Genomic DNA, 18,168 nt, shown 5'->3' with positions numbered 1-18,168 from the left:
AGATTTGTTCCAATGGGTATCACATTATTTTCATTTATGCGTTAAGACACATATATTTTTTTGTAACTATAATTATGGCTTCATGGTAAACAAAGTATCACATATGCGAGTATCCTCTCAGATTATCTTACATGTGTAGGCGAATGGCGACATCCTTGTATGTCGTTTCGATGTGATAGTAAAGAAGTACATAAAACTATAATTTTACGTGATGTTATATTTCAGTCAAATGCCATTTAATTTCCATATCTCATGATAAGTCGGTGGTGAATTAGACATATGTCTCCATGAATCATAAATGACATTTTGATATTCCCATCGAGATAGCACGACATTTATCCTCTAGTAGTGTATTTCATCCAAGGTGGCATTATCGTCGATAGAGTGGCCTATGTAGTGACTTCGTCAATTTTGAAATTGACTTTGGTTTTGTGTATACGCCTAGTGAGTCAAATAATACTTCTGTTTTATACATACTCAACCATGCATATAAATACTTCCACATTATGATCGATTTGCACTTTTTTTTACAAAATAATTCATATCCTAGCACATATTCAACCACGTTCTAGCTTGTAGCTAGTGTATATACATACATTTTATTACGGACGTATCTCTCGCTTTTCCTTTTCAACCTGACATATCTCTTGCTAGCCAGGTTCGGCATATATATGCTGCTACTTTCTCTACTCAATCTACAATTGTCTCCCCCACTCTTTAGTGGTGCATCTATTTCTATCATGTGTTTAATGTACAAAGGTGCAGCTCAAATGGCTGGCCCGAGCTGCCTAGCAAAGCGAGAAATATATTTACTTGCTTTCTCGTGTTTTTTGGTATTGTTAATTCATGATTTTAGCAAAGTAAAATTAATCCGAGTCAACTTTTTAAGGCTCTTATCAATCTCCAACCTTTTCCATAAGTGAGAAAGTATTTATTACTATGAAGTATGTTTTTCTCAAATTCCCACTTTGCACACTGCATTTTGGTTATCTTTTTTTGTCAATTGAATCTTGATTATCTTATAAATGTACGACTTCCACGTATATGCTATGTTCTAATGGTGCTTCAATATATAAATTATATGATCCAAACTGTATATCAGTTCAAATTACATACTCCCCGTCCCATAAAAGATGTCATAATTGTTTGTATCAAGACTAAATATAGTCTCTAGATATATTTAAATATAGACAGATCTAAGACATTTTTAATGGGGCCGAGGTAGTAGTTCAAAATAATTTAAACATGCATGTTAGGCACTCGGGATATTTTTTCTAGTTTTTAATTAGGCTGACCCCAGTAGAAAATCATTCATGCAATTGATCGCGGAGCACCTAAAAAACTTGACTTGTTTCAAGCTAATATACAATTATTCAAATAGGAAAAATAATATTTGCCAAAATGGTGATGCACACGAAGTAGAATAAATTCTTCATGAGCTGACGTGATTAGCATCGTTGCCGTAGTATTTTGTCATTTCTTTGTAGGCTGAAGGGCACTTGTACGTGACATGTTATCTGAATCTGCTAGCAGAAACTTTGTATAACTTCGCACAAGGTAACCGAATCATAACCGAATCATAGGATATGTTTTACTCCGTTCAGAGTTCTAATCTTGTACGTCTAGTCCATCGTTCCATATGGCCTTCCATACCAATCAGTTTTTTTTTCTCTTAAACGAATCTATCTATCTATGTGTTTAATTCCATACACAGTTTTTTTCCTTGAAAACCTATCTAACACAATACGTGTTGTGCGCCCATATGGCTTACGTGCCATGACTTTACTTTTGTACACGTAAATTATTGTACGTAACACATCTTATCTTTTAATCTCGGACGTTGAGATAAAAATCATTGGTTTATATTTTTTTAGCATATGTGGATTAACCTGGTGCCTCAGAAAAACACCCTTATTTTGCTTTTAGTATATAATAGATAGATTTAATTGTTTAATCATTATTAATTAAGCCTTTTCTTTTATTCTTAATTGAATTAAAATTCAATAATTAGGAAAAACTTCTAAATTTAGTAAAAACCATTAAGTAAACAAACAAAACACTAAAACTAATTTTCTTAATTTATTATCTTATTAAATCCTTATTATAAGGATTTAAAACCCTGATTAATAATTATCTTAATTATTGATTGTTCAAAAATAACAAAATGGCAAATTCAATATTGTTTTTATTTCATAGTTATTAATAACTTCAACCTTATAGTGAAGTTATTAATTCAAGAACTTTAGGGTAATTAGAAAACCCTAGTTCCATAAGGAAGAAAACTAGAAACCCATCATTTCATGAGAAACCCTAAAACCCTAACTCTATTAGGAACCCTAGCTTCTTTATTCTATGTGAACCTTAATTTGCTTCTAACCTAAACCCTAGGTTAGAACATATGATCATGATATTTTCTTTTCAAACATAGAACAATAATAGCAACTAAATATTTGCCATGTCCACATAAAATGTAAGAACCCTATCACTAGTTAATTGCTATGCTATGTTCTCATCCAAATAAAACTAGATGATCAAGTAAGATCAACCAAGTATAAACCCTAATTCCTATCCTTAGAGATGTCAACCTTAATTAACCATGCTTAGCATCACACCATTGTGATGAATCCTAATATCAACCATGCCACATTGTGCATCATTTTCCATACACACTGAACTCTACTAGTGTTAGATACTTATGAAATATCCTATTTAGGAACTAACTATTCCTTACTTAGTAGATCCAATAGGAAACCCTAGACAACCTCAACCTTAATTGTAATACTTCTTATTCCTTAAGAAGTATGTTCTTCAAAAGTTATTCTTTTGAAGTAAATAGAGAGTATTCATCAACCCTACCTAACAGGACCTATAAACCCTAACTACCTAGCACCAGCAAGATATACCAATCTTGATAGCAACTATTTATGATAAATTGCTTAAGACACTTAGGCTTAACTCAATCCTACAGGTTCTAACTATGGATGAATCCAACATAGTTGGGATCCATCTACTACTTACTCAAGAAGCTAATTTGGAAACCACAGTAAACCATAGAACTCCACAACCCTAATTATCATACTTGTTCTTTATTAAAGAACATGTTCTTCAAAAGTTATTTTTTTGAAGTATATAAGTAATCATCAATCATACACTATAGAACTTAAAATTGACAACTGTCTTTACTTATTGTACAACTACTATTCCTAGGTATGTATGATTGTTACTATGCATTCTACCACTTGCTTATGATTATAAGACAACGAAACCCTAATAAGAACCTTGTTTGTGAATCACTCTAAAAGTGTAACACATCTTAAACCAATCATACCAACTCACTAATCCTAAATCATTGGGGTTAGGTCACGCTTAGAGCGATTGCATCTCATACTTATGCGTCATTGCATCCTCGCCAATCTTTTAAACATCATCCTTACCGGACGATGATGCTATTTCAGAATTTGGAGTTATTGCGTATCGAAGACCTTGCCTGCATAATCTTGCAGTCAAGAAAGGCAAGTTCATCGCTTGCTCATGTCATTTGAGTATTTTTACCAAATTACTTGCAAAGTACTATACTTATCACTCTTGCATGAAAAGCAAAAGTACTATTTTCATAACTATGAATATGACTATGTGGTGGGCAATGGAACCATGGTATGTGTTGATATGGTGGAGGTTCCATTGCAATGGGTTTATATCCATCTAGGATTAAACAACAAATGTCGTCTAGTGATTCTTGTGCCGTAAAACTCGTGTTAACCATAAGATCTGGAGTGGGACGGAGTAGTCAATTGTACTTCCACCTCTCGTTCATCAACGGGTGCGCTTACCGTAGACACTTGAATCCCGAGGGACAAGCGGTAGGGTGGGGGTCCCAATAAAATCCCCACGGTAACGCGGTCTATGATGGGTTGCAACGACCGACGAAGGTATCGGGCCAGGATGCCTGATAGTAGTTGAGGTCGGATGGTATCCTATGGATACGCTGGCCGGCGAGAACCCAAGGTCGGAATTGCAACAAAGGGTGGATGTTCGAGGTAGTGGAGGAGTATGATTGGCTAAGACCTTATACCGGGCCTCACACCAAAGGAAGTGTGGACGGGAAACTCGAGCCCGGTTGGCACCAAGGTTAAGATCTCTTATGGGTAAAGCAACACACCTCTGCAGAGTGTAATGAATCGTGACCTGTCACTCCCTGTTCCGGGTTATGGAACTGCGAAAGCTGCCGGAAAGGAACTCCATGAAATTCTAGTAAACTGGTGAAGGTCGACGGACATAGTTCTTCTGAATAAAAGCAACCTTTTGAAGAAATGGTTATGAAAACCTGCATTGGTATTAGACTTTCTGGTCTAATGTTGTAGCTAGTGCATTAAACACCTCTTTCCTATAATGAACTTGTTGAGTACGTTCGTACTCATCCCACCCTTAAATCCTCTGCTTAGATATGGAGGCATCGAAGGAGGATCTACCATGCAACTAGAAGACCGAGGAGTCTACAACTACTTCAAGGGGACAGGACTCTGTCAGAGGAATCAAACACCACATCTACCATGGAGAAAACCTAGATTAAGCAATAGAAGGGAACTAGTTTCCTAACCCTAACCCCTATTTAGCTAGAATCTAGTCATAGCCTCATTAGCTAGTCAAATACTCTTTAAGTAGAGTCCGTAATAAGATTAGACCACGAGTCGTTCTTCTGGAGATTATTTGCAGTTTTACCTCATTGTAAAGTAGGAGGCTGTGTGGATCTTTTGTAAAGAGTCAATGTTGTAATTCTATAGCCATACCTTGAACCCGCATATGTTTCTGTTGTACCACTCTGAGCGATATAATAATAGTGGAACGGTGTTTCATTAGTGTTATATCAGACTTGCATACTACACCATGCAGTCGTATGCCTGGTCACCACACTCATCTCTTCTCCTCCGCATCACTCAAACGGTACAATATGTAAAAGTCATGTGTCTAACTTTCTGCCGGTGTCTGTCCTAGACCATTCGCCTCTCGTGCGTCGTGCAGTACCCGCAGGCGCATCGTCTCTGTTTAGAGACGGTCCCCTCAGGTGGTTGAAGAGGCTCCTCACGGTGGCGGGGTAGGTGCCTCTAGTGGCCAAGGAGGAGCAGTCTGTCCAACTAACTAAAAACCAAGACAACGAAGAAGGCACAATGAATTCGGAGGACATAGAAGCTAGAGCGCGTAGAGATGGGCGGCAATGTTGCGGCTGCCAAATACGTGCACGACGAAATATCGCAAACGGTTTGTTCAAATAGAATCGTATGTGCAGGAAGGTATCGCAAACAGTGTCAGCTATACTCTGCAAACGATTTTTGTTGCGAAATCGTTGGCGAATATTTTGGTCATGAAATTTGTCCGCAAGTTCACCGATTTCGTTCGAAATACGAAATAAAAATATTCATATTGTTGAACTCCTTGCCTATAAAATGCGTCACTCACTCTTCCCTCTGGCAGACTACCCACCTCTGCATCATGCCTCCCTGCCAATCCACTCTAGGTTGCATCGATATTGTGCCATCAGATGCGGACAAGGAGCATTCCTCACAGCAGTGGTGCTGGGGGGAAGGATCATCGACCTCACGGGATCTGACTCAGAGGAGGAGCACGCTCTAGAGAAGGAGGAGCACGCTACAAAGGAGGAGGATCTCGTCATGATGGAGGAGGACTTGGAGGAGCAGATGGTGCTGGAGCATTTCATCGAGTCGGTGCAGCGTGAGGAAGATGTTGTGCATCGCGTGGTGGGTAAATCCTTCGAGACTCTCCATGATGACCGGTTGTGTGCATGGTTGCACGCCAAGAAGAAAGGTAAGAAGGCCGGCCGTGCAGCGCGAGTTCCGCAATTTCCCTCCGACGAACTGGTTGAGCTGTGGACGACCGCGCTGGCAAGGTGTAGGGTTGTCTTCGAAGAAGAAGCATCAGGCACTAGCGGGCAATACGCCGACGATGCCGAGGCATCAGGCTCTGAAGAGGGTGTAGCTGTCGATGATGGAGATGCAACAGACACCGTCGTCATCTACGTCTCCTCTAGTGACGAGGAGGACATTTAGTACATTCAATAGTTATTATCAGCTTTATTAGGCCCTACATATGTATGTAATGTGAAGTTAACGACGTTAGGAAGGCAACCATATTTGATTGGTGCTCTTCCAACCTATGCCCAAATATTATTGATGGTCTTTTGTAAAAGGAAGGGAAACCATGTTTCATTAATTGGCTCCTCTCTGGTCTAAGCCAAAATATATTATGAACTCTTCTTCAAAGATGAATTACGTGTGATCTAAACTTATGTTGGTGCAAACATAGATAAAACGGCTCAGTTTAAATAAATTGTGTGTGTGAAGCATGTGGAGGTGCAGGTGTAAAGCAATCGTATGTGAAGAACGCATACGACTTGGCGCAACATGGTTGTGTGCGAAGGTACATAGCACACACGACTTTTCTTGCACAAACTGTGTGTGATTAGGTGCCAATTTCGGCTCATGAAACGCAACCCTACCATCTTTTGGGGATATATAAGGACAACCAAAGTCCCCGTCTGGACTCACTTCACGACAGCCACCAATCCAGATTTAGGAAAACATAGGTCACCATGCTCCCCTTGAGCACATGGTCGGCATGGCGGAAACTGCTACCTAGCTTCGTCTTGCCTCGCCGGAATGGAGATGATGTTGCCAGGGGCTTCTTCATAGATCGCGTCGGCCGAACCTCGCCGTCGAACTCTGATACCGCTGGTCAAGCTATCTCGTCCTCGCCATCGTCCTCGCCAGCTCTACCGTCTCCCAGAGGTATATATTCTCATGCTTTTTTTTTGCTTAAGTTGACCATGGATCTAATGCGTAACACGGTTAGAAAGTCCGGATCCATTAGAATATTGTGTTAGGATCGGTGAGTTTTGTTTTTTTAATCAGTACCATAGTTAGCAAGATCGGTTTCATTAGAATATTGTTAAGCATGGATGTTGTGTTATCTGATATATAAGGTACCATGTTATATATGGTATGTTTTATGCAGTGTCGGATCTACTCATAGCTAGGAGATGCACCATGTTCTAACTGGATTAAAATACTTTGTTAAATAGTAAAAAAAATCACCACTTATGTCATTGTGTATTATTTAATTTATATATTCATGGGTATAACATAGCTTCACCGGATCCATTGTGTAAGAAAAATTAATTTCATTATTATTTTTTCAATTTCTTTCCTACAGTTAACTATAGCTATCATCCAATAACATGGATTATATTTGGTGACACTACATAAGAAGTTGATTGGATGATTAGGGCCAATGGTGTCTCCTACTTCACTCCGAATCCGTAAGACCTCAAATCATTTCTTCTTAACCTGTTTAAGTCTAGCTATCATGTGTTTGGTATGTTCATATTCTAACTACAAAGATTTGTTTGTGCAGTTTGTTTCTGATGAGATACTGGCATCTTGTCATAAGGATTTGCAAACCGTCGCTATTGTTTTGGTACACTGCATAAGACATTTTTTTAGTTAAGAGTGCCGTATGCGGTGTTGCCAGAGTATCACAAAAGTGAGGAGAAGACCATTGAAGCTTCTCAATGAAGCTTGATCATTTGTAACAGAACCTTTTGTTGCATGGAGACAACGATGTAACCAAGAAATATTTCTGTAGAACTCTCATTTCTATAGCTAGAAGTTAATCTATGTCGAAATACATGTATACATGTGATATATGAAATGTACAATAAAACATAAATGAGTTTCTCTACTTTGTTGTGAATGCAATGTTGGTATGAGCTACTCGGGACAGATGAGTATTGCTTGTTGCATATATGAAACGCCGGCGATGCTAGCAGAAACCAAACGGCCGGTTCAAACAAACATGTGCCATCCACATACGCCTAAATTAAGAACAATGTTTGCGATCTTCTAGTCTGCTGACGGTCGAATAGGGATCACCGTGTGTGACAGACCAACCTATCGCACACGATTTCATGTAATGAACCGTGTGCGACACTGGATCCCGTGTCACACGGTTTTGGAAACCGTGTGCTTTCTTTTGGCGTATCGCCCACCCCCGCCTTGTGACGGTTAGGTTTACCATGTGCGATGGGCCATTTCAGCCGTGTGTGAAGCCCGATCTCCCCGCCTTGTGACGGTTAGGTTTACCGTGTGCGACGGGCCATTTCAGCCATGTGTGAAGCCCGATCTGTACTAGTTTTAATGTTTCAAGGGCTCATGATCAATACTTTCTGGCCATATTGCATATAGAAAATCTAATAACTTATTAAAATAAAAGTGATCGTCAGTAGGGCCTTTGTCGGAGCACGAGGCCTCGGCCGCGCCGGCGGCGCTCTTGGTGGTTGTGAATTTTTCTCTTCATCTTAACCTCATTCATCACACAGTCTACCATATACGTAGGAGCAGTCGTGGGGCATAGCCACGAAGACATCCATGAGGTGCACTTGGCATACTTCACGACGCCACAACATGATGGAGATCTCCAGGGAGTCTAGATCCCTGGATCCGCACTAGGGTTGGTGAACAGGGCGTGCCTTCATCGGGCAGCAGGACGACAAGGAACCCATGGTCCCGTTCTCGGCTAGGCGGCGCTGCGGAAATCGAAGGCCTTGGTGCCACCTCCATTGGTGCTCTGAGCATGAGTAGTGCTTCGTAACTCGACACATATCTGCGATGACATTGTTTCTCTAGTTTTTTCAATCACTTTTGCATCTGGCTAAATGGCGGGAAAAGGCAACGGAAAAGGGGAAGGGAAGAGGAATAGTATAGTACACACTTTGATGAAATAAATGGTTTGCAAATATAAAATAACGCACACAATTGAATTTGAAAGCTTTTGGCGATGTCGCATACGGTTTTTCTATTGTTTACCGTGTGTGATGATTTCATGACGCGGGCATGTGGAGGACCTGCAGAGGTTCGATTTTCGGGGGCATCAGCGAACATCCCTAACACACATGGAAAGGGTCTTCCGTGGACCATGGGGCGTTAAAAGGCATGTTCTATACTACTGACTCTAGATTCATCTTCAAAATGACTCGCCTTATTCACCAAGAGCCTCAGGGCCGTTTCTCGACCAATGTTGGGCAACTCTAAAGAAGGAGCACTTCTTCATGATTGCTTTAGCTGAGGGACCTTCTGCCCTTTGCACCTAGAAGATTTGGTAAATGAATGGCAGGACCTTGTTGGTCTTGTCGAAACCTCCATCTTGAAAGCACCAATGATGGTATGCATTGTGCCCTATAAAATTAAGTTTTGTGCAACGAAAAACACCGAAATGGCACACCATCAAAAGAAATATGCCCACCAAGTCGTGTCTTTGAAGCGATGTCTTCAACGAAGAAGCGGCATCGACGATGCCACTATCGTGGTCCAGCAAGCTGGACATCGTTTTTTCACACCAAATACAAGGCCCTGATGGTGAGGGAGATGTCGGTGTCCTCGGCAACGCCCCCATGTGGATAAAAAAAATCCCGGAGCCACCGTCATATATAACTAGAAATTGGACAGGACTTTTGTCTGGAGCCTCGCATCAATTTCCGTGCCATCAGACCTCGATTTAGCACCTTGAATCCAATAACGTGGCTGCGCAAGCCTTGCTGCTAACACAAAAACTCCTCGTTGTTGGCGCGGTGTCGAGGTTATCCACCATGCAAAGCCTTGTCGCAGCCAACCACGTAGCAACCACCTACCGGCCAGATCCATGGCATGGATGGCCAAATCTGGGCAAGGCAAACCCCCAAGGTTACCATAGGAGCACCAGGATCTACAGCTTGCGTAGGGCCGCAATGCCGCTACAACGTTCACCCTAAGATCATTGTCACCATGTCGTTCGTGCAATGCTCACCACATCGCGGTGCCCTCACCAGATCCGCACCCTAGGGGAGATACCTAGGGCCGCACCACCATTGAGCCATGTAGGCTTCGCCCGACATCACCCTTCGGCGGAGGAAGGGGAGGAATGCCAGCCGGGAGGGGATGGTCGGGAGTTGGCGGCTAGGTTTTACTCCCGGACACCTACATGATCGACGCTCGAGGGAACTGTGGGATGACCATTTACCAGAAATGTGAATCGACATTCACAAATTTTGAAGTGTTGTACTGTGATAGGATTCTAGCATGTTGACCCATCAATGTTTGATTGATCTTATGCCAGTTCTTCTCTAAAAGCAAATATATATGCATTCGAGTATTGGCACATGGTATGGATATATTTTTCCAGAAAACAGAACGACTATTGATGTGGGCATTACCCTTTGGGTATATTATGTTACCTCTTACGGCCCAACCAGGGGCCCATGAAGATCATCCACCGACCAGGGTGGGCCGCTATGTCGGTTCCGAAGAAAGATACTTGATGAACAAGGCAAGAAGACGAAGAACAAGAAAAGTCTAGACGTAGAACTTTTTGTAACCTAGTCGTACCCGAACAGAACTCTCGAGACCTGCCTCATAATATAAGGGCCAGGAGAGGGTCTGCCGAGGGACACAATCAACATAGCCAGAATCACCGCAAGTCTAGAGCTAGGTCATAACTAATCTTAGCCTCTCGACGAAATCTTAGTCTTAGCCTGGCTACCCCATTGTAACCCGATAAATTCGATAATCAAGATCAGACAAGCACGAAGTAAGGGTTTTACCTCATCGAGGGCCCCAAACCTGGGTAAATCTCTCTCTCCCTGTTTGTTTGGTATCCGATATCTCGTGTCAGCCTACAAGATTCTATCAACCCTAATCCCCAAAAGGTGGGCATTGCCGAGGAGTACCCTCGACAACTATCTTGGGTTATGCTCATGAAATGGGAAAATCATAGGTGAGCTCAAGTGCATAGGTAACCATGATGGATTTGAATTGGTATTAGTGTCAGTTTATGGTGCAGCTCAAGATACTCATAAAGCTGAATTTCTTGCTAAACTTGCCAGGATGGGTGATTCAGGATCAATCCCCTCTCTAATTGGTGGGGATTTCAATAATTTGCGAAGAAAAGAGGATAAAAATAATGATAATTTCAAGCCACATTGGCCTCTCGTTTTTATTGCCATTATTGAGAGTCTTAAATTGCGATAGATTGTTCTCTCATGTAGACAATTCACTTGGGCTAATCAGAAGGAAATCCAACGTATGAGAAGCTTGACCGTATCCTTTCGACAGTAGAGTGGGAACAAAAAAATTCTTTAGTTACTATGAGAGCTCTGACAAGGACTGGATCAGACCATGCTCCTTTGTTAATTGATTCGGGTAATCATGCTCATATAGGTAATAAAGCGCACTTTTCTTTTGAAACTTCATGGTTGTAACATGAAAATTTCTATGAGATAGTGAAAGATGAATGGGAGGCTGAGAATCGTGGAAATACTCCTACTATCATATGGCGGAACAAAATAAGACATCTTAGACGTTTTCTCAAAAGTTGGCCAAAAAATTTAAGTGGTCAATACAAGAAAGAAAAGGAAAAGTTACTTTCATTAATAGATGAATTAGACTTGAAAGCTGAGTCAATTCCCCTAAATGAAGATCAAAGAACTAAGTTACGAAAGGCAAATGATGATTTAACAAAACTCAGAGATGAGGATTCAAAATGGGCACAAATGGCCAAGGTAAAACATATTCAAGAAGGGGGAACAATACTATATATTTCCACTTAATTGCAAATGGAAAACATCGAAGGAAAAAAAATATTTCAACTAGAACAAGAGGAAGGAACCATAGTGGGTGATAAAAACTTGCAAGTCTACATTACTGAATATTATAAGAAGTTGTTTGGAGAGCAAGCTACTTCTACCCTCACATTGAGTGAGGAGTACACGCAGGATATACCGCAGTTAACCCAAGAGGGGGATAATATCCTTGTTGCTGAATTCTCAGAGAAGGAAGTCAAGGATGCTATTTTCAGATGGAGTTAAATAAATCTTTAGGAGCTGATGGTTTTCCAGCTGAGTTCTACCAAACCTTTTGGGAAGTTATCAAGTGTGATTTAATGCTAATGTTCTATCAACTGCATTCAGGGGAATTACAGTTGTTCAAATTGAAATTTGGTGTTATTACCCTATTGCCTAAAAAGGAGAATCCAGTGCAAATCCAGCAATATAGGAATATAGACCAATATGTCTTCTTAATGTTAGTTTTAAAATTTTCACGAAAGTCGCTACTATTAGACCTAATACTGTTGCCGAAATAGTTATTAGTCCTACATAGTCGGCATTCATGCCAGGACGACATATTCTAGAAGGATTAGTTGTCTTACATGAAACCATTCACAACTTCATCGGAAGAAAATAGATGGAGTGATATTTAAAATTGATTTTGAGAAGGCTTATGATAAGGTAAATTGGCCTTTTCTTCAACAAGTCGTGCGCATGAAAGGTTTTGATCCCAAATGGTGTCAACTCATCGAACAATTTGTTAGAGGAGGAAGTGTACGCATCAGGGTCAATGATGACATTGGTCACTACTTTCAAACCAGAAAGGGTCTTAGACAGGGGGATCCACTGTCACCTTTATTATTCAACATTATTGCAGATATGTTGGCCATCCTAATAGCAAGGGTGAAGGAGGATGGACAGATAGGAAGTCTTATTCCTCATCTAGTTGAGGGAGGAATTTCTATACTACAATATGCTGATGATACGATACTTCTTATGGAACATGATTTTGAAAAAGCCGTCAATATGAAACTTATATTGCGTTTCTTTGAAGAATTGTTAGGATTAAAAATCAATTTCCACAAAAGTGAGATTTTCTATTTTGGAAAAGCTAAGTAAGAAGAGGAACAGTACAAACAACTTTTTGGTTGTGAGTCTGGTTCTTTGCCTTTCAGGTACTTGGGTATTCCAATTCATTATAGAAAGTTGAAAAATTCTGAATGGAACCCAGTTGAGAGTCGTTCTGAGAAAAATCTTGGGTGTTAGGCTGGAAAGATGTTATCATATGGGGATCGCCTTGTATTTATTAACTCAGTTCTTACTAGCTTGTCGATGTTTATGCTATCTTTCTTTGATATACCTAAAGGGGTAAGGAAGAGATTAGATTTTTTCCGATCACACTTCTTTTGGCAATGTGAGGAAAATAAAAATAAATATCGGTTAACTAAGTGGAACTTAACTTGCAGACCCAAAGACCAAGGTGGTCTGGGAATTGAAGTACTGGAGATTAAAAATTCTTGCCTGCTTAGCAAATGGCTTTATAAGCTCCTTTCTAAAGAAGGGTTATGGCAACAACTTTTAAAAAACAAGTACCTGTCTCAGAAAACCTTGGCTGAAGTTGAAAGTAAGCCTACTGATTCACCTTTTACGGAAGGGCCTAATGAAAGTTAAAGGGGATTTTTTTGGCAGAGGCAAATTTGAAGTTGGTTCAGGAGAAGGAGTGGGTTTTTGGGAGCACAAATGGTTAGGTGAGCAGACCCTTACATCTCAGTACCCCCAATTATATAATATTGTCCATCGTAAACATGACACGGTGGCAAGTGTTATGAGTTCGACTACGTTAAATATTGCTGTTTGGAGAAGGTTGATTGGCAATAAATAGGATCAATGGGTTCACCTATGCCAGAGATTAATAGAGATAAATCTAAATGATGACCAAGATAGATTCGTTTGGGGTCTAACATCTTCAGGGAATTTTACTGTTAAATCTATGTATGGTGATATGTTGAATGGACATACAAGATATCTTCATAAGTATCTTTGGAAAATAAAAATCCCACTGAAAATTAAAACCTTTATGTGGTTCCTTAGTAAGAAAGTCCTTTTGACCCGTGATAATCTAGCAAAGAGAAATTGGATGGAAATACGAAATGCTCTTTTTGAGACGCTGAGGAATCAGTGGAACATTTGTTTATTTCCTATCCTTTTGCTAGACTGATTCTGCGGGTGGTTTTTGCTGCATATAACATTCCACCTCCATCCAATGTCACAAATATGTTTGGGAATAGGCTAAATGGAACTGACAAAACTGATAAAGCTAGAATTCACATTGGTGTTTCAGCTTTATGTTGGTCAATTTGGAATTACAGAAATGATATTGTCTTTAACAAAAAGGATTCTACTAATTTTTTGCAGGTTATTCATATATGGTTCACTGGATCCAGCTTTGTCGTTTCTTGCTCCCGGAGGATCAGCGGGAGTGCATGGTTTCTGGATGCAACCGCCTTCGAATGGTTGCCCAGGATATTTTCTACCAGGCTACTTGGCGGCCTGTTAGGAGATTACATGACGCATAATCTTCTTAGCAGACTTCTCTTTGTTTCGATGGTTGATTTTTGTATCGATCCTCATTGATCTTTTGAATTATAAACTTTGAATGATTAGTTTTATTAATAAAAGGTTGTGTGCATCAACCGATGCAGAGGCCGGGGCACACCCCATTTCAGAAAAAAAAACCCAGATTAAAACATGAGACACCGTTACCGTCAACCTAGAGCTAACTTACTTCCCTCCGTTTCAATTAATAAGACTTATAAGTTTAACCAAAATTCAACATCCTCTAAATTTAACCATGCTATAAAATATATATAAACATTTATGATAAGAAATAGATATTGCTAGATAAACCGTATGACATATTTTTAAAATATTTTGCTTATGTTGTACATTATTATATTTTATTCTTTATATTTTGGTCAAACTTAGTAAGTTTTGACTTTTTACGAAATTTATAAGCCTTATTTATCGGAACGATGGTAGTAATTCTCGATCAAATGACATCACCCAATTTCATATGCACTTCATGTGTAATGGGGGAAAGAGAAATGCATGCAATTCTCGTATGCACTAATCACAATGTAAACCAAATGATCCTAGGGTCGACCTAGAACTAACTTAATTCTTGGTTGGCCTAGAATTAGCAAAAGGATAAAATATGACATTTAAATTAGAAAAATATTCCAGAAATATCACGATTGTACATTTCCATACTTTGTGTATACATGGAAAATTGATGGGAAAAAGGAGACTTTATGTGACCTGGATAAAACATAAATATAGTTCTTCGTAATTTTTTCTTTGCCACATGGGTTTTTTCTCATAGCATCACATCTTCACTAAACATTGCATACATGGCAAACACACCACCATGCACGTTAGCAAAAAAAAAACATGTTTCCCATTTTAGTGTTCACACCTGGTGCATAACTGTAGACACCATGTTCCTACAGAAGTTCATTCTTTGTACTTCTAGAAATGTTCTTTTGTTGGGTCGTGCTTAGCAAGTGTTAAGAAAATGTTCCGGCTTGATATATCAATTTAATAGAGCATATTAAATACATACCTAATTAAAAGATCTGAAGCGAATAAAATGGGAAGAAACCTAGTTAGAACAAGATCAACATGAGTTTGTCATCTCTAACTTAACATTCTTGATCTCGCCACACTGCTCCATGCATTCGAGAATGCATAGGAATCTGAAAGGATTCGGAAAGTTGCATAAGTTGCTAAACCTAGTAAGTGAGCATCTAAGTTTGTTGAACGCAATGTGGTCGAAAGGGCGCCTATTGAATGTAGGTTGTTGAACCTTTGCAATCTAAGAGTGTCAATTATAGTTAGAGGTTCCCACTTGTGATTCCAAACCGTGCAAGGATTTAAAAGTTTAGGCAGTTCCACATCAACATTTGTGAGTTGCAGGCCCGTCTAACCCATGAACACCAGCGTGGCCTAGAATATTTCGTTATTACTCACTCTAGCCCAAAAAAAGGATGCCTATAATATTTGGATAAAGTTAAAAAATCATAGTTTGACCAACTATACAGAAAAAAATGTAAACATTTATAATTCCGAATTAATATTTTTAAAACCATCATGAAATATATTTTCATATTATGTGCTTTTAAATTTTAGATGTTGATATTTTTCTGTACATAGTTGCTCAAATTTTTAAAAGTTTAACTTTAACTGAAATTATAGGTATCCTAATTTGAAAAAGAGGGAGTATATAGATATGTACACCAGCACCTCGTATATGTCCAAAAGTGGGTGCTCCAATATTCTGCTTTAAGCGGCAATATGTTGCTCCGGTGACCGAAGGGAGTCGGTCACTACTTAACGTTATCAAGGCTCATTAATAGGTGAAATTTGTTCAATGATTTTGTAATGCTAATATTTAAAAAAAAATCTCTGGAGGGTACTTGGTTTCAACTATAAAATAGGGTATCGATGAAATTTTCTGAACGTTGTGAACTTTTTTTCAATTCGGTGAAACTTTTAGAAACTTGCGAACCTTTCTTTTTGAATCAAACTTTTAGTAACTTCCGAACTTTGAATCCTCTAAAAATATTCGAACCATGGTTTGTTCTTGAAATCTGAACATTTTCATAGAGAAAACAAAAAGGGGAAATAAATTAAATAAAAAACAAAGCGAACAAAACAGAACAAGAAAAAGAGCGAAAAGTAGGAAAAAAGGAAAAAGGAAAAGAACCTATCTAATGGGCCAGGCCATTGCTCTTCTAGGCGGCAGACGGCAGGGATGCATTGCGCAATAGTGAGCACCATATAGAATATCGGGGATGCGGTAGAAAAACCTATACAACGCCCATTAGCGTGCGGGACCGCACGCTAATGGGTAGACGTGGGTTGCAGCTCAATAGTGCAGGCTGCCAATGGTTCAACTGGTTTTGGGAAGTTTCAGTGTTGCTTTTTCGTTTTTTCAATTTTATTGGTTCTTTCCTGGTTCAGTCGGTTTTCTTTTTTTTTCTATTTCTATTTTCAAAAATTTCGAATTTGTTCAGATTTGAAATTTGTTCAAAATTATTTTTTTCTCAGATTCGAAATTTGTTCAAAATTATTTTTACGTTAGATTCGAATTTTATTCAAAATCAAATTTTGCTCAGATTCAAAATGTGTTGAAAATATTTTTTTTGCTCAGATTTGAAGCTTGAAATTTTGATCAGATTCGTAATTTGTTCAAAATAATATTTTTTGCTAAGATTCAAATTTTCGCCCATATTTGGAAAATTCGAAATTTTCACTCATATTCACAAAATTCAAAAAAATGGTTATGCATAGTAGGATTCGAGTTTGGTCTCCGCCGAAGTGGACAAAGGTTGGAACCAATGGGCTATAACTCGGATCATGTACATCCATAGAAAAATATGTTACTACTTTTCAGCAAGAGCCTAATGGGTCGGCCCATCTGGAATCGCTTCAGGCGATGCTTGATACGTCCAAAACGTATCTACTTTCCCGAACACTTTTGCTATTGTTTTGCCTCTAATTTGTGTGTTTTGGATGCAACTAACACGGACTAACGCTGTTTTCAGCAGAACTGTTCTGGTGTCTCGTTTTTGTGCGAGAAATCCAACTTTCGGGAAAAACCTCGGGATTTTTACGAAAGGCCCTATTTTCCCGAGAAGACTCACGGAGCCGGAAGGGCAAGTCAGGTGGAGGCCCGAGGGCCCCACACCCTAGGGCGGCGCGGCCCAGGAGGGGGGCGCGCGGACCTAGCGTGTGGCCCCCTCGGCCGGCCTCCGATGCCCTCCTTCGGACTACTTATCGCCCTCGACCTAAAAACGCAGGGGGAGAAGTCGAAGTCGCCAGAAACCCTCCAGAACGCCGCCACATCGCGAAACTCCGTCTCGGGAGCCAGAAGTCTCCGTTCTGGCACTCCGCCGGGACGGGGAATTGGAGGAGATCATCGCCGCCATCACCACCGACGCCTCTTCATCAACCAGCCATGTTTCCCCCATCCATATGTGAGTAATTCCCCCGTTGTAGGCTGAAGGGAATGGTAGGGATTGGATGAGATTGGTCATGTAATAGTGTAAGATTGTTAGGACATAGTGCCTAGTGTCCGTAATTGGTACTTTGATGATATTGTTGCAACTTGTTATGCTTAATGCTTGTCACTAGGGCCCGAGTGCCATGATCTCAGATCTGAACATGTTATTGTTTCATCATGATATTCATTGTTTATGGTTGATGACCCACAAGTATAGGGGATCGCAACGAGTCTTCGAGGGAAGTAAAACCCAAATTTATTGATTCGACACAAGGGGAGGTAAAGAATACTTATAAGCCTTAACAAGCTGAGTTGTCAATTCAGCTGCACCTGGAAAAGCACTAGTAACAGGGGTGATGTGAAAGTGGCGATGATATGAGAGCGATAGTAAAAGTAACACGGCAGCGGTAATAGTAGTATGAGAGCAATGGCACCGAGAAAATAGTTGATACTACTT

The sequence above is a fragment of the Lolium rigidum genome, chromosome 3, assembly GCF_022539505.1.
Source record: "Lolium rigidum isolate FL_2022 chromosome 3, APGP_CSIRO_Lrig_0.1, whole genome shotgun sequence".
NCBI classification, from domain to species: domain Eukaryota; kingdom Viridiplantae; phylum Streptophyta; class Magnoliopsida; order Poales; family Poaceae; genus Lolium; species Lolium rigidum.
Note: the sequence above shows the minus strand (reverse complement) of the source record.